The 23,266-nt window shown below is 43.2% G+C and overlaps 1 protein-coding gene across 3 annotated transcripts in view; it reads left to right on the top strand.

Moving 5' to 3' along the window:
- Bmper (BMP binding endothelial regulator) overlaps positions 1 to 23,266 on the top strand; it is a 254,257-nt gene that overhangs the window by 1,418 nt on the left and 229,573 nt on the right. The gene's annotated exons all lie outside the window — the stretch shown is intronic.

Below are 23,266 nucleotides of genomic sequence, written 5' to 3'. Positions count from 1 at the left end.
ATTACACATCGTTATTGTACTTAGTTGAATTTTTGAGTTTCATAGTTTTTGACAAGTTTTATCAGACCGAAAATTGCTGTTATCTCTGAAATCATTGCTATAGAAATAACCTTAAGATGAACTTTGTACAACATTGTCTCATTGAAAATTAAAGTCTGCCACGCCTGTTCCTGCTAATGTCTGCTCCATCAAGTCTTAGACACTACTCAACTTTCTGCCTTGGTCCTACTCTCTGAACCCAGCAGGAAAAATGATGAGATAGCATTTAGGTACAGAGGTCAAGGATAAGATATGCAATACGAGAGGAAAAAAGATAACAACCTTAAAGGACAAATTGGAGGAGAAGTGATCTTAGGTTTCCCTGCCTGTTTTGGTATAAGCGCTCAAACGCAGTTTTCCTTTCAGATTTGGAAGCACACGCCAGAAAAGACAATTCCCTTCATAATCGAGAATGACACTTGGCTATCGGCTGCTTAGTTAACCATTTATTTCAAGTTGTTTTAGCTTAAAAGTTAATGATAATGTGATCCTAGCCACTCGAAGGAGATTAAGTTATATGAATAAGTAGTTCTGAGATCCACAAAGAGTAATATTTTTTGCTGAAGAGTGTTTTGTTTGCCAATCACTTCTGGCAAATCTTGGTTTAAAAAAAATCACAAAATCCTGCTGGAAATAATTTTAAGGCAGTCAAAGGCAAAACCCTAAAGTGATATATGACTACTTGTAACCAGCAATATGGAGCTAGAAGAGAGAATCCATCACTTTAAGCCAAAAAGCCAAGCCAGGCTTAAATGATCCAGCCTCTTTCATGGCAAGAGGTGAGGCCAATGTTAGAACATGGTGAATGAAGGCCGGGCGTGGTGGCGCACGCCTTCAATCCCAGAAGAGGAGGCAGAGGTAGGAGGATCGCTGTGAGTTCGAGGCCATCTTGAGACTACATAGTGAATTCCAGGTCAGCCTGGGCTACAGCGAGAGCCTACCTTGAAAAACAAAACAAAACAAAAAGAAAATTGTGACTGAACAGTGGTCAGTAGGGGCATACATACCTGTGCATATGCTCACATTTACTGAGACACTGAATATTGATTGCTATCTAAGAAAAAGAGCCAAGAGAGGTGGTCTGTGTTCATGATCTTTACTAAAGAACTTGTTGAGGAGTTTTGAGTTTAAAATTTGATTTAGTTGTAGATTTACAGATGCTGTATATGTGTGTGCAGAACCATCCCTATCATTTAGCTGTATAACGTGAGGGCATTATTTTATCTTACTCTCTGAACGTCTCAGCAGAAATTACCTTAAGTAATATTTAAATCGCTAAGAACTCCACATGTGAAAACAGTGTTTTTTCTCTTTGGTGATAGTACTATTTATAAAGTTTAAATATACAGTCTGAATGCTGCAAACTGTTCCCGAGTAACATGAAAAATTCCCCATACCATAGTCTCCCTTTTTAGTATCCCCTGTGGAAAACAGTGCCTTTCATTGCAAGTAAAGATGTAATAATGTGCAGTTGATGTTAGAATTCTTCAGTTTTGGAGATAAAAGAGTGTGAAGAGAAAAGATGCACCAGTCAGAACTCAAGTGTGAATTATGCTTATTGGAGAAAAGCCTTGATTAAGTTCATAAGGTTAGAAGAAACATTTAGAGGCAGCCATAGAGGACAAAGCTGTCAGTTTTTTCTCAGGACCCTGGCAGGTCCTCCTTCAGTTATTCTAGAGCCCCATAGAACTTCATTAGCTAATGGTCCAGTGAGATGTTGCTGGTAGGCAGACCTTGGCAGGGATTTAGATGATGGGCCCTAGTCTTTGCAGTCATCACTTCCAAACGTGTGTGATGACCTGGTCACATTGAGTGAGAATAGGTAGGTGACCATTTTCTGTCTTTGAAACTGCTCTTGTAAATTTCCAAGAGACCCACTGTGCTGCATGGATTCCAAGTCATGATGGACACCCAGAAGGCTGCTCGGTATTGCTGTACATAGATTGGAAGGAAGACATTTAGCCAATTGATAATATTCCCAAGCAAATATTTCTGAAACGCCATCTTGAGCCTCACAAAACTGCTCGAGGGTTTTTTCCCCTTTTTTGTGCAGATAAGGGAACTAAGGCTTATGAAATTAAGTAGCTTTGGAGGCTGCCTTTTATATTCATACTGTTTGTGTTTTGTTTACCAAAATTGCGGGGCTAACACTCAGAGCCAGTGTTCTCTCAGAGTACCTACCCATCACAGGATAGATAGACAGGGATTTTGTTAAGCTAAAGATGTGAGAGAGCTGGGAGGAAAAAGAAGGGCTGTGGAAATTACCTTTTGGCTTTCTTTGAATGATTCTGTTTTGTTCCTTTGCGTCTTCAAGGAGTTTTGTTAGTTAACATTTGTTAATCACATTACGTGAAAGGAAAATCTTGTTATGATTTCGGGAGACCTTCGGGGAGGGTTGTCTTGGGTGACGTGACGTTTGCGTATGTGTATTATGGGGTATGCAACAGTTTCAACTGAACTTTGGCTAAAGAAAATAGTCATACTTAGTTTGAGTTGGTCCAGCTTTTTGGCAGAAGGTAGCTAAGGCTGGGCATAAGCTCGTATCTTATTTCATAACATGTATTGGAAAAAAAAAAAAAAGCTAACTTCAATGTATGCTTTAAAAGGATGTAAAAATGTTACAGTTGGGAGGAAATCAGTGGCACAAAGTCCTGCATGTAATTACAGTGTCAAAGCTTGAAAAACCCCAGAGAATCAGCTTGGCCTGATTTTAACTTTTAAGCTCCTGAGTACTTCAGAGGTGGAATACATTCATTCCTGTGGAGACTTTCAGGACAACAGTGAGAGCAGTGGCCGTAGTGAACAGATCCGAATGATTTTACCTCATTTATCATTGACTGCATGGGCCAGAGCATCCTGCCAGAAGCAATCGTGGTCCAAGAATAACCTGTTTGTTAGCTGGATATAGAATCTCTTTTTAAAGGTGGGTGGGCCATAAGGCTTCAGTTAATCTATTCACAGAGAGAGGTGAGAAGCTGGACCAGGTTCTAAGACCTAGGCCACTTAGCTGAAGATGTGCTTTATTGTTTGGTGAGAAAGCAAAGCTTCCCGCTTTAGAAAATGGTCTTTTATGGAACTTGGGAACCTCTTATTATTTTGTTTGATTATTGCCTCCCTCCCCCCCCCTCCCCACATACCAATTACTAATGCCCAGGACAACACACTGCTGCCTGTCCAGTTGATAAGAGTCAGCAACACTCAAATAAGTGGATTTGCAGTAAGCCCCTGGATCCATGGACATCTTTAAACCCACAAAGTTTGCCAGAGGAGGGGTGCCAATGCTTCCCAGCCCTTTCCCACCTCACCCCACTGTAGCGCAAGAGGAGCCAGTGAGTTCCTCCCAGGACTGGAAACCTGAGATAACTTTGGAGGCCAGGACACAGAAAACCAGAAGTCAGAGAGCTTAGTTTGGCATACATTTTGTTCAGCAAAAAACATTATTCCTGAGGTTGAAATTTCCTCTTTTAAATCCAGAGGTGCAATGCAGAAACGGACCCTTTGCTCATAAAAAGCCAGTGAAATTTGGTGTTACGAGAAGCAGGGCCCCACCTATCTTGGAGCCAACTGAACAGTGAAAACAGAGGGACCTTGTCTGCTTGTCTTCCACCTTCTTAATCACAAAAAAATCCTGCATCGCTTAACAGAGTAGCTTGCTGCATCTCAGCCACTTTCAGGTGCTTTTATCTCTACAGATTCTCGAATTTTCCATTGTGCACATTAAATTGGCTGGAGAATGGACCCCTGTTGTCAGAACACATGTTTGCAGATGAGGAAGAGAGATAAGGTTGCATGAGGATTCAATTTGTGTGAGAAGAGGGGGATAGAAACTAGCCTGTTGTGTGCAGAGGTGTACTTACGATGTGCACACATGTAACATGTATTTGCCATGTGCAGAAATGTAATATGCACACATGTAACATGTACTTACTATGTGCACATATGTGGAGGTTGCTATCCTCTCAGAAGGGTTTCTTGTCATTTCTAGACATGGCTGCTCTCGCTAAGAGAGTGGTCTGAGTTATTTATTGACTACTTATATTTATTTTGTGATGTTCAGGTGCTGTGGCCCAGTTGCTTTTCTGCAGAACAGTTCTGAGGGAAGGTAACTTATAGGACTGTGCTAACAGACGCACAAATACAAGCTACATGTTTTCTCTTTACGCTTTTCCACATTCAGAGATTCAGAGACTATTTCCTTAGGTCACGCAGGGACGAAGCAATAAAACTGGGATGTGAAATCCGTTGATTGTTTACGGAAGCAGTTTGCTTCTGTTCACTGCTCAGAAGCATGTCCAGATGCTTTCAAAGGCTTCGAAGATTGCCTTTCAACCTGCACCCAGCTATCCTAAGTCTCTTTGGGGAGGGGGCTGGTAGATTGAATTTTGACCTTAAAACAAAAACAGATCCTTGGAACTTGTGGAGAGCCCTCCAGGAGATGGCGCCACTTGTGGCTGGCACCCTATCATTTTGTAGAGGAGGTTTGACAGAGGAATCTGCTGGACCCTGTTTCAAATCTAACTGACGATGAACTGGAGAAAGTTATGTCACCTCTCAATTTCAGTTTCTTCACCCAGAGAGTGGGATGGATATCGATATGCAACTCATCCAGTTGCAGCAAGAATTAAAGGAGCAGAGAAGCTTTGGCCCAAGGCTTGGATTGTAGGAAGCTTCCTGGCATGATGTTTCACTGATGTTACTGGCACTGTGGTTAGTTGAGAAGCACATTGGAGTGTGTGTGTGAGCGCATGTGTGTGAGAGGGTGTACACAATTGGAAGTCAGAGATTGATGTATGGTGTCTTCTGTCTTCTTCTGTAATAACTTCGACCATATTCTTTAAGACAGGGTCTCTTGATGAACCCAGAGCTCACCAATTCAGGTAGATGAGCTATCCAGTAACTCCCAGGGGTTCCCCATCCTCACTCCCCATTGCTGGGTGCAGGTGTGCTCTCCCATGCCCTGTGTTTTGCGTGAGAGCTGGGAGCTAGACTCAGGTCCTCAGGCTTGCGTGGCAGACATTTGATTCACTGAGCCATCTTCCCAGCCCCACTGTTAGTCTTTAAATTACTGTCACCTCACATGGAATAGGGTGCAGAGGTTATTCAGGCAGGGATACAAAAGGAAGCTGTTGGACTTAAGGTAACGAAGCCAATCCCAGACCTGTAGCAAATGAACATGTTACGTCAGCAATGCTTAGTGAGGTGGTCCTGGGCGACGTAGGGCTCTTCCTTATTGGTCCACAGCATTCCATGGCCCTGGTGTAAATTTCCCTCTTGCTCTCTATTAAACATTAAGAAAAACTTTCCATGGAAGTAAGCTTCCTTTCTAGAGGAGTACTTACATCTCCATGCCTGTGGGATCACCTCCACTTGTACTTTCATTGGCTGAGATGGGGCTGGACCTGGGAGCGCTGTACTTTTGGAAAAACTGCCTAGTGCTCTGGCGTCATGGGAATTTTCCTGGCCCGCCTCGTGGAAGTCTCAACCCAGCTCCAGATCTGAGGCTGTCTTCTGCCGACAGCCCCCTCCCCCAGCCTCAGCACCCTCGGCCCTCCCCTTGAGTGTCAATGGGAACTTGTACTTTGTGCTCAGAGAATGAGGCTGAGGATACAAGGCCTGTCCCAGACTCCGCCATGAACCCTGCGAGTCCAGAAAGGAGCCCAAAAGTTAGGCAGCCAAGGAGCAGTTAAAAAAACTTGTTGGATAAATAGAGGATATAGGCTTTTCACACACTTTCTGTGGCATTTCTGTCTGGCAGTGCTATACAGAATCCGTTGTGTGATAAAAGAACACAATGCCACCAATTCTTGTGGCCCAGAAGCTACGTGTGCCTGCAGAACTTAGTGAATATCAGCAAATGAAATTGGTGTATATTTTAAGACCTACTGGTTCTCAGTTGTAATTCTACAAAACACTAGTACTAGGAATAGCACATTGCATCTCAATAATATTGGTCTTTCTTCTTTCCATACTTCACCCTTGCTTCGGTTTGCTTCACTGCTTTTAGCCTGCGCTGTGTTAGAAGCTTCATGCTGGTTGGATGTCCTTAAGGAGAAAAAGCCTAATCAGACAGATTCTTATCCATAGCTTGCTGGGACCAAAGGGTATACATACAAAAGGTTTATAAACTAAGCCAATAACCCCAGCTACTCAGGAGGTCAAGGTGAGGATCATAAGTTCAAGGCTAACTTGAGCAACTTAGTGAGATGAGACCCTCAAAATGAAAGAAAAATAAATAAATAAAGGCCTTGGGATTGAAATAGCCTAGCAGTTGAACGATGTGGGGTCCTACGTCCAATACCTAGTGCCACCAAAAACTAAACAACATGAAACAAAAAAAATTAAAAGGTTTGCAGGAATGATAGAAAAACTATAGGCTCAAACCCACTAAGGCGTTTATAGGCAAATTCTAGTTATAGTGTGTGAGACTGGCTGGGAGGGGAGGTAGGTGGAAAACAATCTAGGCAAAGCATCTCAGAAGAAAAGCAAAAGAGAGGCTTTGAGGTGTGTGGAAATGATCCAGTTCAGCTTGAAGCTCTGGTGGAACTGGGTGAGAGCTCTGTGGGAATCAGCCTGCAAGCCTCTTGAACGCAATAACAAGGACATCGGTTGTGCTCCTATAGTGGGGCCCATGGGGAGCCATTTAATCCTTTTTGCAAAACATCTGACCGAAGTAAGATGTGCTGTATAAATGTCTCAAGGTGTTTTGTGGCAAGTGCTTAGAGTAGAGAGGCCAGAGTTTAGACAATAGATTGAAGACTGGTGTGGTCAGGTGACAGCAAGCATCCTGAGCAGGGGTGGAAAGTGGGGATTGAAGAAAGCCCCTGGGATAGGTCAGACTCCAAACAACGTCCAGCAAGACAGGCAAAAAAAAAAAAAAAAAAAAAAAAAAAAAAGCCAATATCTCTTACAGTGGGACGATGTGCAGGGTGTCAGTTGCTCAACATTTAGCATCTCTGGAGCAGGGTGCTTCTTCTAAGAGCTCCCCTCTAGACTGTATTTTGGGTACCAGTCTCTCCTCATGCAGTGACGTGCCACTCCACCCTGCTCCGTCACCCACCAGGCACATTATCAGCCATGACGTTCCACACACGCAGTTATAGCTCGTATGTTACACAGACGTTGAAAATTGGATGGCTCACCTTAAAATGCTTCACCAGTGGGCTATGACATTGACACCTCCTGGACTTGGAGAGGTGTTTTGGAAAAATCCCTGTAAACTTTGAAATAGTGAGTGTTTAAAACTGTAAGTTTTGGGCTGGAGAGATGGCTTAGTGGTTAAGCGCTTGCCTGGGAAGCTGAAGGACCCCAGTTCGAGGCTCGATTCCCCAGGACCCACGTTAGCCAGATGCACAAGGGGGCGCATGTGTCTGGAGTTTGTTTGCAGTGGCTGGAGGCCCTGGAGTGTCAATTCTCTCTCTCACTCTATTTGCCTCTTTCACTCTCTGTCTATCGCTCTCAAATAAATAAATAAAAATCAACAAAAAAGACCTGTGAGTTTTGATCTTGGTAGAAAATTCAGGATCAGTGGACAACAACAATTTGGCTAACTGTATAGGAATAAACATTGGCATACATGCCTTGGGGAAAGGTCTAAATTGAAATTTTAAAAAATATTGTATGCAAGAAGAGAGAGACAATGAGTGAGAATGGACATGCCAGGTTCTCTAGCTACCACAAACAAACTCCAGAAGCACATCCCACCATGAGCATCTGACTTTATGTGGGCACAGAGGAATTGAACCCAGACCATCAGGCTTTGCAGGCAACCACCATCTCTCCAGCCCTAAGTTGAAACTTGTAAGAATGAGGTCTACATTGTTTACTAGAATAGGTATATTGAAAGGAGAGTAGACAAGAGAAGCCAATGAAATAGGTTGATAAACAGTTATGGTGGCCAGAGAAAACCTAGGAGGAGGAGGCCAAGGCAAGATAAAATGCTCAAAGAAGATGAAGAGCTGTGGTGTCAAGTGCTACAGACAGGTGCTCTGCTGGTTTTAGGAGAATGCCCAGGCAGGTTCCTGCTCGGCCTTTCCTTGGACCATCGGAAACAGTGAACCTGATTTTCACCTGCTTGATACCTGCTGTATAGTTGCACGTGCATTGAGTTGATAAAATGTGGATTTGCCACATGGCAAGAATCCAGAACCAAGACTGCCATTGGGATTTTGGAAATTTAATGCTGTGATCGTAGAGTTTCCCAATTTCAGTTCTTAAAACATCTGAGCAAAAACTGAAGGCTTCAAATCCCACATGAAATTGTAAAAGGTACCAAAACAAAACTAATTTCATGAGTAGAAGTAATGTACCCTCTAGAATGTTATTGGAATGTTTCTATAGTTAAATGCAAAATGAGCCAGGCCATATTGAGGCATGTTTTTATTAGGAATGAGAGCAAAAATATAAAAGAATCCTAGTAATATAAAAATTGTACTATTATAAACATTTAAGTTTGCTCTATTAAACTGTTAATGGTGCTTTAAAACATGATATAATTTAATGTTTAAAATCTAAGTCTTCAGGTAAATAGTATTTTATTATTATGAAAGTCTGAGTAGCTTTTCATCAATGTATAGCTGTGAGGTTATCTTCAAGTTTTCCTGAGGCCGCTTAGAAACCGTATATCACTTAGTATCTCTCCAAGCCTCTCTGGGCAAGTGCTATGACTTGTATACGGCTGCCAGCAGACTTTACTTGGTGGCAGGTACTGACCAAGGCAGTGTGCCTGGGTTAAGCATGAAGGTGTGTGTGGAGGCCATTTGCAAAGACAGCCAGTGAACTTATTAAAGGCAAAAATTTGGATGGGAAGAGAGCGAACTCTCCAGAGACATCAAAATCCTCAGATGCTCAAGGCCCTTATACAAAACCGCATGGCATTTGCGTATCTTCTTGTTTGCCTTAAATCGTCTCCAAACTACCTGAAATACCAACTGCTGTGAGCATGTAGCTGGTGTACTGGATTTATCATTTATTTCCAGAATCATGACGAGAAAAATGTCTAGGGGCTGAGGAGATGATTCAAGGATGAGGTGCTTGCTGGGCTTGAGGACCCCAATCTGCATCCCTATTACCCATGCCAAGTGTCTGAGAATGAGGTGCCTGCCTGAAATCCCAGTGCTGCGACATGGAGAAAGAGAGGTCCTGGGGCTGCTGGCCAGCTAATCGAGCCAAACGGGTGAGCTCCAGGTTCAGCAAGACCCTGTCCTAAACAAGAAAGTGAAGAGGGACTGAGGAAGACACTTGACACTGACATCTGGCCTCCACATACATACATGCACGCATGTGCAAGTGCGCCTGTGCACACATGCATGCCCACACACTTACGAACATGCACACACCACAAAAGGAAAAAAAAAAGTCTATCTATCCAGTACAAGAATCAATGTTTTTTGGATATTTTCTATCTTTAGTTGTTTAAATCCATGTATACAGACACATGGAGGCTGACTATATTATGTAAAAAGATATTCTTTAGGCATCATAGTCCTTAATAATTAAGTGGCTTTGGACAAGTTGCCGAATATATTTATAAATCTCAACACTTGCCTCTTCATTATGATACTCTCTCATGTCAAAGTTGTGAATTGCAACATGTACAATTCTTGAATGATATTTTGAAGCATGGGAAATGCCACAGAAATGATAGGTCCTGCCACTGTCTAAATGCTATACAATTACCATGGGATCCTTCTATGGAATGCTTGAATGGATTATTATTAATACAATTGATTGTCAATGTCTATGAAATTTGTTTACTCTAAATTTCATTCAGGATTGGCAGTGGGTTTTGAGTATGGGTAACTGTTGTCCTTTCTGTGAAAAGACAGGAAAACCCTGCGCAGCTGGGGTCTGCTAAGGCGGCTGGCTTCTTCATTTGCAACCCTCAAACATTCACGTGTTTATCTGTATCCATTCATGAATGTGTTTTCGATGAGTCCTAGCTGTCCTTTTGGGCCATTGGATTAGGAATGTCAGGCAGGAGGCAAGAAGACATAATACTCATCACCAAGTGGGCCTGTGAACCCTATACTTCTGGGTTCTCTGAGATTTAAAGAGTGCAACATGGTCGAGTCAGCTGTGACCAACTGTGGCTCAGGGCCTCACCCTACACAGGGTTAGGCCCATATGGATCCAGCTGGCTCGATTTGGACATGTTGACCCTGCACACCCTCACACATTTGCATGCTGTGATGCTGGTCCTGTCCACTCCCCTGAGAACATCCTTTTCTCTGCCTGCACGTAGAACTTGGCTGAATTCACGTCTTACAGGACAGAGCTTTCAAGTGTAAGAACCTTGTCATGATCATCTTTGCCTGCCCCATAAGTCAGTGACCTTGGGACTTGAGTGGAGTAGGAATGGAGTTTCCTGTTTATAGTTGGGGTGAACACTTGTGATGGCTTTGGCCAGAATGGAACTCCAAGTTCCAAAACATGAGTCTCCCTGAGTTTGTCACAGAAGGTCACCCTCCTCTATTAAAGACATCCGACGTCATTTTAACAAGCACTCTTTTATGTTCCATCAAAAGAATTGCAATTTTATCTGTAAATAGAGTAACATACAGAATTTAAGCTCTGCATTTATTTAAATTTTTTTATTATTTATTTTTGAGAGAGGAAGCAAGAGGGTGGGGAAGGAGAACGGGCACGCCAGAGCATTCAGCAGCTGTGAACGAACTCCAGATGTGTGTGCTGCCCTGTGGCGCGTGTGCAACATTGCACACTTGCACCACTGTCTAGCTACGTGGGACCTGGAGATTTGAACATGAGTTCTTAAGCTTCACAGACAAGCGTCTTAACTGCTAAGCTATCTCTCCAGCCCCTGCATTTATTTTATTTTACTTCTGTTAGCTATGGACATATTTAGTCTGTAAACAACACATGTTGCTACCCTCCTTTCCCTCTTCCCTGCCCCTTTTCTGAAGAGGCCTTCCTCTTCAGAATGGGGATGCAGGTCAACCTTATGGGGATTGTGGGCCACCCTTTGTTTGTTTTTAATGAAAACAATGATCCCTCTTTGGGAATACTCTGCTGTCAAGAACAGAAAGGCTGTTGACAAGGCAGGAGGGTAGTTCTGGGATCCGCTCACTACTACTTCCAAAAGCCACAGTGAAAAATGCCTTCCAACCCTGTTACTGGCCTTCAAAGCCCAGTTATTTCCAGACCCGTCTGTGTTGCTAATTCTGAAATCTTGACACGGGCCTTGGTGTTTAGACTAGGTTTTGGATGCTAGCTCCTTTGGCTCCTGGGAACTGACTCTGTTGAAAATTGTATTTTCTTTGAAGGACAAAGGCCTTATTGTAAGTACATCTACTGTAGTATAATGAGTTTTTTTTTTTAAATGTTAGGTAATGGGTGGGGCTAACCCAGATCTGCCAAATAAGAAGTTCACAGATCCTTAAGATGATGGCAATATTAAAGTTTTGTGAGGGTAACTTAATAAGAGAAAATGAAAGGGTGGGATGATTGTCACCTTTATTGACCACAGCATGTCCCCAAAATGTCCTGCTTTGATGGAATCAAAATTCCTCTGAAAGGGCCTGCAAGGTGAGTGATGTTACCCCAGAGCTACTTCAAAGAGAAGGGCAGTAGTAATAAAATCAGAAAAATAATGATCATCATATTTTAACATTAAAAATAGTTATTTCAAAATTAAATCGTATATTTAGTTACAGTCAAATAGATTTTTGGCTAGATGGTTTCTTTCTCATATTTATTGACAATTTTTATGCACATATAATTTTTTTTTTTCGAGGTAGGTTCTCACTCTAACCCAGGCTGACCTGGAATTCACTATGGAGTCTCAGGGTGGCCTCGAACTCACAGCAATCCTCCTATCTCTGCCTCCCGAGTGCTGGGGTTAAAAGTGTGCACCACCACACCTGGCTACATATAATATATTTTGATCATAATCTCTCATGTTTTTGTTTCTTTTCCTTCCCTATTCCTCTTGCACTGAAGTCCTTCTTTTCAACTAGTCTCTTTTCTACTTTGAATTCTTTATTCTCCCCTACCATCCATGATGGAATGTTGTGTCCAACACTGTGCAGGTCTTATGCAGGTAAAAAGAGTCCCTGTGAGGCCACGAGTGCAATGGCCACCTTGTGTCTAGAGGGCAGCGTTCTAAGCACAGCACCCCATCCTCTGGCTCATATATTCTTCCTTCTTTCTCTTCCGTTGATTTCTGAACATTAGAAAAGGTGGCATAAATGTCCTACTTAGTGTTGAGCACTCAACAGTCACTTACTCTAATCACCACCAACTGTAAAAAGAAGATTGTCCCAAGGTGAGAGGAGCACTATATCTATATGGACATAAACGTAACTTTTTAAAGAGTAATTTATTTTATGGGCACAATATATCTAATTAGCCAAATAAATGTAGTAGCTTCTCCTCTTGGGCCTATGACCTCCCCAGTCATAGGTTTCTGACTACGTTTTCAGTACCAGGCATGAATTCTCTTCCACGGAGCAGGCCTCAAATCCAGAGAGAAGATGTTCACTCCCAAAACAGTCATGCCTTTATTGTGCCATTGAGGACATTCCATTTGTCTCAACAGTTGTGTAGGGAGCTCATAGGCCTGTTAAGAGCGTTGATGACTCTTCTCCCCAGTAGAGTGAGTAGCACTTTCTAGCACGGTGATAACTAGCCAACAGGGAGGCTTCCAGCTCAGTTCTGGCTTGATTTCTCAGTGTCCTGTAACCAGAGCATGTGGTGTTTTCTGCAGTAGGGTCTTATTGATGGTTTTTTGTGTTGACTTCTGCTCTACGTGTAGGGTGGCACTGCAGTTTTCAGCTGAGTGATTGCTTGGCCTCTGTGGCATTCGGCTGGTCATCAGGGCTGCGGGAAGAAAGCTGTGTGCAGGAGAAATCCACTTACCCCCTGGACAGAGGCGCAGAAACCAGAAGATCTAACTGCTCTTTCATTGCTTGATGCCTCACTGGGAAGCGTTCTGGCATATTTACCTTGATATTTTCCCCTTCTCCTTAAACTTCCTCCCACCCCACCCCCAATTTTTGAAGCCTATCATTTGAGATTTCCTTTGTGGCTAATCTGTGAATTTGCAGCAATAAGCCTTCATGAACCTCCTGTTTGCATTTTAGAGAACAAAAGAATGGCATTTTTTATTGTCCCCTATGTGTCTTCATAGAGTTATCTTATTAAAAAATACAGGAGGATTTATTGTCCATTTTATTTTCTAATTGCATGCAACTGTTTATACCAAAATATAAAAATCAGTCGCTCTCAGCTCAGGATGGAGGTCGCGTGGTGTCATCAGTCCTCAGGGCTCCCAACCGCAGACTGCCCGGCAACCTCCTGCCTCACACTTGATGGTCTCCATTCGTCCCCGAATGTCTCAGAACTTCACGCATTCTGTGCACCGCCCACTGGGTCTCTCCTGCTGTGTGTCAGTGCAGTTCACAGAAGCAGTGGTTTTTCTGGTCTTGGGACTTTTCCTGACTGAGAGGCTATGAAAGATGAAGCAGACATGTTCCCACACGGAGGCCGCAATGCCAGAACAGGGTATTGCCATGGGTGCATGGGTATGCCCTGTAGAGGGGGGCGGGGCCTGTTCACTTAAGGTGAGGCTATTTCCTGTTCTGTGATGCAGTCTATTGTCACGTGCCTAGTGGGACACACCCGTGTCACCAAGAACCCCATTAGCACATAGGTGAGCATCAGTGTGGAAGTCCTTGGCCCAAAATGGTGACTCAGGGGAGAATTTGTGGAAGAACTCTTTACTAAGGGAGAGAGCACGACTCCCCTTTATGAGAAGTCGGCTAGGCTGGGGTGGCTTCCACCTTCCCTCTACTGCGACATATGGGAGACACAGGTACAGGTGGCAGTTGCTTCCTTTTCCTCTTCAGGAGCAAGAGAGGAGTTGATATTTATTAAAAGCAGTGATTTTTTTCCCCTCTGTTTCATATAAGCTACATATTTCTATGAGGCAAGAGCAAAGTTGTTTTCTTAAATCACTTAAACCTTCATTCAGGTTGGAGCAACATAGAGCCCCCGGATCTGAGCGTTTGGAAGATTTTGATATTTGTCTGATGTGACTGATAGAAAGAAACAGCAGTTTTGTGTGGTTCAACCTACATTTGTATATTTGCATATTTATGTTTTTTATATTTTGAAGGCCGATTTTCAACCTGACAGGTTATTGCAATGCACTTAAATTCAGGGTGAATCTTGACTGTGCTCATAAAGTAAAAATAAACGTAGTCGTACAATAAAAAGCTCCTGCATCTATGATATTGTAAAGTGTCTCTCAGGCTGTGAATGCCCAGCTCCAAATTAATGGGCTCTTCCAGTTCCCACCGCGACCCCCCGCCACCCCCCCCCCCCCCCCGAGTGGCAGGACTGTGAGGCTGTAAGAGGACGTGGAGAAGGCAGAGCTCGCTGTGTGGTGGACATTGCAGGGTCTCTGCAGGACATGTGAGAACTGAGATACAGGGCGGCAGAAGTAGGAAAATGATTGATGGATGGTCATTAAACCCATCACATATTTATTGAGCATTTATGTTAATAATGTCCTAAGGCACTGCAAGATTGAAAATACTTTTGATATGAACAAAAAGATTAAATCATGTTTGAGAAAGTTTTGAAGTTAGATATCTTTCATTGCTTTACAGTTCTTTGAACATTGATTAACTTATACAAGCTAACAATATTAACTCTGGGCTGCCTTATTTGATTATTCAGAGCAAACTATGATTTCTTGACTGTATGAGATTTTAGGTATTTATGCATTATACATGTGTATACTTAATGTAATATGTGGATAATGGCTGTAGTTTGCAAACTGTTTTCGAGAGCCTAAATTACAAGTGTGAGTGTATGGTGGAGCCAGTAGTTACATATGTATTTTAGGACCCATAGAGTGGAATTTTAAATCGGAGAGTCAAATTACTGTGCTGTAGTCAATGGTGGCTCTCTGCCCCTTCCTCCCTTACATACTTCAAATTTGACTACCTGTCTTCCCTCACAGTTGTAGGTCATTAACACGTCCACAGTAAGAGCCTTGCCTCCAGTTTCTCCAGTGATGGCTCTCACATTTTAATGTGCATGTGAACCACTGGGATCATGATAAAAACACATTTCCCATCCCCTATTCCAGAAACCAAGAGCCTACTGTTTTAAGAAATCTTCTGGGGCTGGAGAGATGGCTTAGCAGTTAAAGCACTTGCCTGCAAAACCAAAGGACCCAGGTTCAAGTACCCAGGACCCATGTAAACCAAATGCACAAGGTGGCACATGTGTCTAGAGTTTGTTTGCAGTGACTGGAGGCCCTGGTGCACCCATTCTCTCTCTCTTTCTATCTGCCTCTTTTTCTCAAACAAATAAAAATTTAAAACTTAGGAAACAAAAAGAAACACTCCTGGTGACTTTTATGTAGGGAATAATTTTTAACAGACTTCCCAACTGAGCCTTAAAGGAAAAGGAAAGGTAAATAAGTATAAACATAAATATTTAAGCATAAGTGTTTATATTTAAAGAGTGATCAGGCACAATTGAAATGCTGTTATTGCTACAGAACTTCATTCTAGGTTAATACATGCTGCTTTTGTGAAATTTTCCCAAAGTTATTGTGCACATTAACAATTGCTACTGAAGAGTTACTGTTACTTTTCCTCTCATCTGCATCATGCCCCCTTACACAATTGGAATTAGTCATTTGTTCCTGAAGCCCACAATTCTTCTCGTGCTTTCCCCTCAGTTGTCTACCTGGTGGGGCCGTTTTCTGGATCCTGTGCTTGTTCAGAGCAAGTCAGTGTCTAATTCTTGTGATCCTCAGTGCAGCTATAAGGGTGCCTCACAAGCAAACTTGTTTACAAGTTAACCTGAGGGTCTTCTCCAGAAACAGGATTTCGTAGCTGACATCAGTAAGACTCAGGAGAGCAAAGCAAAACAAAGATCCCTTTGCAGTCAGCAAGTCCTAGAATCCGGCTTCATCCTGGGCGGACTCCACTGAGAGATCGTCATAGTCTGTCTCTAACCACAAGGACTGAGAAGCCGCCCTGAGGGCTGACTGAAACAGACCCGTCAAATTGCTTCCCTGTGGAGCTTGTGTTTAACAGTCTTGTGGTCCAGTTAGGTAGAGCACTGACTGGCGCCTTTGGGTGGGACACACTGGCCCCCTGGGCTGCTGCCAGCCTTTTCAAGTGCTGAGTTCCCACAGGGATGCTGTGTTTCCTGTGGTCTTTCCTTGATGGCCAGCAGCTGCAGAAGGAAGCTGCTGTGACATCTGTTTGCCTCTTCCTCAGTATGAGCCAGATAGTTGGAGAACTTGACCAGACATCCAGGGTTTCATTACTGTTGATGGGGATCCGGTAGCTCCTGGAGGAATGAAAGGTAAGGCCCTGAGACATGGAGGTCCAGGTGAGGCATGTGTTAAAGACTCTCCCCACCCCAGCCCCTTGGGCATCTGGAGCAGCTATAGGAGAAGCCATGTTCTTCTGCTGGCAGCTTCTATCCAGCAAACACCTGCCCTGTCCAGAGCAAATCCATCCTGTGATAGCTCCATTCTTTTCTCTCTCCTTACTGCTCTCCTTCTGCCCAATATTTCTTTTCTATCTCAGGACAAATATAAAAGCAAACTGATCAACTGTGTTTCAAGTCACTTTCACTGGATTCTTGGTCGCATTGATAGATATTTTCCTATACTTTTAATGAGATGCTTCTTTTAAAACATTTATTTAAGCTGGGCGTGGTGGCGCACACCTTTAATCCCAGCACTTGGGAGGCAGAGGTAGGAGAATCGCCGTGAGTTCGAGGCCACCCTGAAGCTCCAGAGTAAATTCCAGGTCAGCCTGGGCTAGTGTGAGACCCTACATCAAAAAACCAAAGAAAAAAGAATTATTTATTTGCAAGCAGGGAGAGATAGAGAGAAGAGACAGAGAGAATGAGCATGCCAGGGCCTCCGGCCACTGCAAACAAACTCCAGATGCGTGCACCACCTTGTGCATCTGGCTTTACGTGGGTACTGGGGAATTGAGCCCAGGTCATTAGGCTTTGCAGGCAAACTTCTGAGCAATCTCTCCAGCTGGAATGAATCTGTTTTTTAAGAGTTAAATTATCCCGGCATTCCATTTTTTCCCCCAGATCTTTACCTTTATTATCTCTGTGTTAATTATTTCTTATTATATTATTTTCTTTCTTTGTTACAAGCCAAACATTTTCACTATGTCACCACTCCCCAAGTTTTTGTGTCTTATTTTTCTAACTCTCAGTCTTTAACTTTTGGTTTTAGCCAACACTGAAATGTATACACAGGCATTAGAGTAGGTGATTGTTCCTCCTACACACATCATGACATAGATTGGATGTGATGTGTTGTGCTCACTGACCTTGGCCAAGTTGGCCAGTCTGGTGGAAAGGCAGACAGAGCCACATGATCACACAGTGATCATGACCAAGGGTTAATATGGCCTTTGCTCGCTCAGAAGAGACTGTGGAGCTTCAGTTAATATTCGGCACTGACAATAATGTGATGATTTAATTTCTCCTGGTGAAGAGAATGTTCAGAAGTTGTAACAGTCTTTAAATATGTGAAAAGGAAATGTGATTTAAAGGATGGAGAGGAGAACGGATCCCAGAGTTGCAACACATCCGTAACTTCAGCGTCTCAGTCCTCTTCCTCTCACTGGCTTCCAGAGTGAGTCCCGAGGTGCCGTGGGCTCTTGGCTCCCCTGTTTCTTCTTGGCCGGGGTGTGCTAGGAGAACAGGCTTTTCCTTGAATCCCTCCGGCTCTCCCGCAGATGAGTACCATGGTCCCAGCTTTGCGTTGCCCTTTGTGAGATCAGAAATCAAAAGCAGGGTGTGACCATGGTCTCTGCTCATTGCAGAGCTTTTGGCTTAGGGCTTTGGATAGCTTTGTGTAATTTGCACTCCCAGTTTCCCTTCCAATTGTTTCTGTGATTCCTGTAAGCCTAATGTTCTTATTCGACAGCTTGATTCATTATTCACTTACTCTTGACTCACGAAGCTCTGGTGAGTCTCTCTTGTTTGAGGACATTGGTCCTAGACTTTCTCTTGGCAATCCTTTGTTCTTCTGGACAGAATTTTCTTAAACTAAAATCTATTCCCTCTGACATAACAGCTGGAGGCCGATTACCATTACTAGGGAAAAGTGTGACCAACGGTGGGCAGGGCAGCTCTCTGTGAGCCGGACACAGTGGATGCCGAGCCCTGTCCTGACATGTCTTGGCATTTGTCATAGTGAACTGTGGTGGTCACTAAATTAGCACAGTAATTCCAACCAGTGTCATGTACAGTCTTAAGCACACACATGTGTGCACGTGTCTGTTTGCATCAGGACTTACATGTATTGAGCTTCCTTAACATTTGGGCGATTTACTTTTATTTGGCCTTCCTTTTTGCTGGATCTTCCTTAACTTCTCAAACTTTAAACATTGGATGGCCTCAGGGCTCAACTAATATGTTTTCTTCATTGTTTAGCATACTTTATATGGAAATATGGCTTCAAAACAATGTATATGGTAATAATTCCCACACTTATGTTACCAGTCCTTGCACCCCTGAATCTTGACTCATATACCAAAATATTCACTTGGAACCTCCATGTAGATTCTAGCAGCATCTCAGACTTAAAATGGTCCAAGAGGAGACCATGTGTTCCAGACCTCCTGAAGCTGACTTCTCTCAGGCATGAGTGGCAGCTACTGTGCAGTTTGCTGAGCCCCTCCCCCCTGGTCCTTGATTCCTTTCTGTTGTATCCTGTGTTCAGAGGGAAACCATGAAAATATATTTGGTCATTTCTCGCTCCCTCCTCATCACATATGTGTTTAGACAGCCTATTAACCATTTAAAAGTATACAAACTGTTTCATTTATTTGAGAAAAAAAAAAAAAACCTCACTGGTTTCATCTTATTTCACTCAGAATCAAATCTGAAAGGCAGCCTATGAAGCCTTCTGCTGCCTGGTTCTGACTCCCTCCCCTCTCACTCTGTTACTGGTCCGTGCACTCTACCGGCCTCCTCATTCTTCTGCATTACACCCAATGTCCAGTTAGCATGTTTCCTCGGCTCTGTCCTGTACCTGGAATGCACTTATCCCGTATACTTACATACCTTTATTTCTTCACTAAGCTCTCTGAGTAAATGTTGCCTTATTAAAAGGTCATTTTTGTGACCATTCTCCTCAAGAGTGGCATCCGCTGTCATTCTGTTCCTTTGTCCTATTTTATTTTCTCCAGTGTCCTCACCCACTGGTACTCAGGTACTTATTATATCATGCAGAGATCTGGTGTCTGCTGGAATGTCAAATCTATGAGGACATGGTGTCGCTTCTGCTCATGATATACTTGTAGTGGCTAAGACATTGCTAAGTCCATCAGTGCATATTTGCTGAACAAATGAGCATGTGCTACATAGGCTTAATGTTTTGGATTCATAATTTGGACATCTAATTAATTTTCTTTTCTAAAACTAGGAACTTGCCTTTAAGTACTCTAAACTGATTTTTCATCCTGATGACTTATTATTTTTTTTAATGAGAGAGAGAGAGAGAGAGAGAGAGAGAGAGAGATTTGGCATGCCAGGGCCTCTAGCTCCTGCAGTCAAACTCCAGATGCATGCACCATCTTGTGTGCACATGTCACTTTGTGGGCATGCATCACTTTGCATGTCTGGCTTACGTGGGTTCTGGGGAGTTGAACCTGGGTCCTTATGCTTCACAGGCAAGCACCTTAACTGCTAAGCCACCTCTCCTGCCCATGATGATTTCCTTTTGATAGCTCATATTACTTTCTATATGATGCTTGGTGGTGGGAAAGTTATACAAGTACGCTGAAAGATGGAAAGATCTGATAAATATGTGCTCACAGCAAGCTGTTTAGCAAGTTCTATGCCTGAAAAATACAATTACAGAGGATTTCAGACTTTTGATGTTTCCATGAATAATTCTTGAGTTTCCAAAAGCAGTATGTATTCAGTAGAAATCACATTTCATGTCTTGAATTTGGATGCTTCTCTGGGTGAATGATATGCTAGGCACTCTTGAGTTGCTGGAACAGCCGGGACTCCATTTAGCTCCATGACAACAAGGGGGAATGTCAGCTCCACACCGCATTGCATCTCCAGATAGGTGCTGTCTAAGTCTGGGGTCTTAAATGCATTTTCTACTTGTGGCAATTATTGAGGCATAATTACATGGCAGATCAAAGAACATCTGTGTTCCCTATAAGAAATCATTTAAAATATTTTATTTGTTTATTTTGCAAGGAGTGAGAGAAAGAAGGGAAAGAAGGAGAACGAGAATGGGCATCTCTAGCTACTATAAACAAACTGCAGATGTATGAGCCACTTTGCACATCTGACTTTACATGGGTCCTAGTGAATCATTAGGCTTTATGGGCAAGCACCTTAACCATTGAGCAATCTCTGCAGCCCAAGAATCATTTAAAAAGTAGGCATTACACAAGACCGGGTAGCATCATGATTACTGATCATTAGGATCCATTGTGTTTGTATTTTTCATCTTACCTGCAACCTGATATAGATGAAACTCTAGTAAAGCATTGAACTTTTGCAATTTCAAACATCACGAAGGCATTTGCCCCAAATCAGCATTCCTTGCCTCCCCATGACAGTGTAAGACAAATGTTCTATGGCTTGTAATTCCAGCCATGTTGTTCTGCCCGCCTCAGAGTAGGCTGGGATGCCAGCGTGGAAGAAGATTCACTTGTATACTGTAAAATCCTCAGGGGCTGACATAGGCAGGTGAGGCAGTTAGACACGCGAATGTTCTAGAGGCTCATTCAGTGGCCCTTGAGCGCCTGCAGAACTGATGGCTTTGTAGCATTGGAGTTCGGTTGCATGCGACAGTTCCCTCCTGCGACCTGGTGACGGTCACTTCCCACCACGCGTGTTGCTCCATGCTGTGTTTATGCTCAGCCCCTCTCCCTGGACTGTAAGCTCTTCTAGGGCAGAAGATGTCTCTGAGTCATATTTTCTCTTCCCAGCAAAACCTGGCATAATGCCTGGCCCACAGCAGTGGCTCAAATGCATTTGTTAAACAGATTTATGATTTTTATGGGTTTTTTTTCTATTTCTTTTTAGTCAGATAGACTGAATTCTGTAGTGCAAAGTTTAACCTGAAACAAAAATGTTTATAGTCCAAACAACCCATTTTGTAAGGGCCATTTGTTTTCCTGTTGATAATTTTGTCTTTAGATATGTTACTCTGAGAAGTTGCCTTAAGAGGAAACTTTTGTTAAAACCTATGAAAGATTAATAGCCACAGTGGATTTTTTTTCCCTTTTGAAAAATGAGGTAGATGCTAATCCTTTCACCAATATATTTATGTTAGTAATGGCAACCAGTCTTTCATTTCTTCACACCACCTGAATTTCAAAAGTGGATTGTATGCAAATTTGATACTCATTGATGGGTTAATGAGTTTGGAAATGGAAGCGGGTAGATTAAAATTACATTCTAAGCCCATGAAATAGATCTATGGCTTCTCCTTTTCTTCCTGATATTGGCATGTGGCCCCTGGGAGAGAACACACTGCTAATGGCTCTAGTAAATGAGTCAGACCAACCCTAGCTCAGAATTGCTGCTCGTGGGGAAGCTGTCTGAGGCTTGGTTTTAGTTCTTTGGATTACTAGCCACCCAGGGAGCTCCTGCCCACTCGCTAGCCTCCTGACATCACTCAGGCCAGCTGGGCACCCTGAGTTAGGGCCAACACATGTAGCCTGTGCGCAGAGATTCTTCCAACATCCAAGGCTTCACAGTTCCCTCTGTGACAGAAGCAGGACTGCAGAATTCAGTCCATCGCCATCTCAGCCTTCTGTCCCATAGGGACCTTTGAAAGGCTCAGTGATTGCTGGTGGTTGGGGTCAATTGTGCAGATGTCTTTAAAAGTCTCTCACTGGTGACCAGAAAGTTATTTTGTCAAAATGACAGATGGGTTGTGAACAGTTCTTCTCCCCAGCCTCTCCCTTGGGATGTCAGTTCTATTTGCTTGTCAAGATCAGGTTCTTTTGTAGGAGTGCTGGGGCTTTTCACGTGCAATCTACAGAATCTTCTACTTTATGCTGGTTGCTTGTCTGTGGCTGGTTGTTGGCCCACAGGAAAGGAGGGCGCTAGAGGACTTGGTGAATCTCTGGATCTTTGTGAATTTGGGAAGGAGATTGGTGCTGACTTCAAGGGGACAACCCTGCAGGGCTTGTCACACAGAAGTGATTTTGCCAACTGTATCTAAGACCTTTGGTTTCCATGTTGAACACATACATTACTCTTTGACGGAGAACTACTTGGATGTACAACTGAAAGAGTACATTGAATTACTTATTTATTTATTTGAGAGAGAAAAAGGCTGAGGGGGGGAGAGGGGAGAGAGAGAGAGAGAGAGAATGGGCATGCCGATGAGCTCTAGATGCATGAGCCACCTTGTGCATATGGCTTTCATAGGTCCTGGGGAATCAAACCTGGGTCCTTTGGCTTTGTAAGCCAGTGGCTTAAACACCGAGTCATCTCTCTAGCTTTTAAAAAATATTTTATTTATTTATTTATTTGCAAGCAGATCAAGAAAGAAGAGGGGGAGGGTGGAGAATCGGCACACCAGGGCCTCTAGCTGTTGCAAACAAACTCCAGATGCAGGTGCCACTGTGCATCTGGCTTTACATGGGTTCTGGGAAATCAAACTTAGGTGGTTAGCTTTTGTAGGCAAGCACCTTAATTGAACTGCTGAGCCATCTCTCCAGCCCAGTTGTTTATCTTTTTATAGCAGATAGCCCAGCTTGTATTGAGTCAGGAAAAAGATCCTTAAAGTAATCTGGCCAAATGCTCAAAGTGTGTGTGTGTGTGTGTGTGTGTGTGTGTGTGTGTGTGTAAACTGTTGAGTTGGTTCTTGTCTCCACCTTATTTGAAGAAGGATTTTCATGGTTGTTCACCATGCTGGCTGGTGCACAAGCTTCTTGAAAAGTCTCCCATCTCCACTTCCCACCCCACTATAGGCTCACTGGGATGGTAGAGGCCTATTGCAGCTCCAGGCTTTCACATGGGGCATGGAGATCCACTCAGAATTGCACAGCATCACTTTATTCACTAAGCCATCTCCCCCAGCCTGTGTCCTCTTCTTCCTCTGATGACCTGTCTTCTTTTGGTTTTTCAAATTAGAGTCTCACTCTAGCCCAGGCTGACCTGAAGTTCACTATGTAGTTTCAGGGTGGCTTCAAACTCACGGTGATCCTCCTACCTCTGCCTC

Source organism: Jaculus jaculus, chromosome 16 (assembly GCF_020740685.1).
Source record: "Jaculus jaculus isolate mJacJac1 chromosome 16, mJacJac1.mat.Y.cur, whole genome shotgun sequence".
Taxonomy (NCBI): Eukaryota; Metazoa; Chordata; class Mammalia; order Rodentia; family Dipodidae; genus Jaculus; species Jaculus jaculus.
Note: the sequence above shows the minus strand (reverse complement) of the source record. Positions and strands in the feature narration are given on the sequence as shown.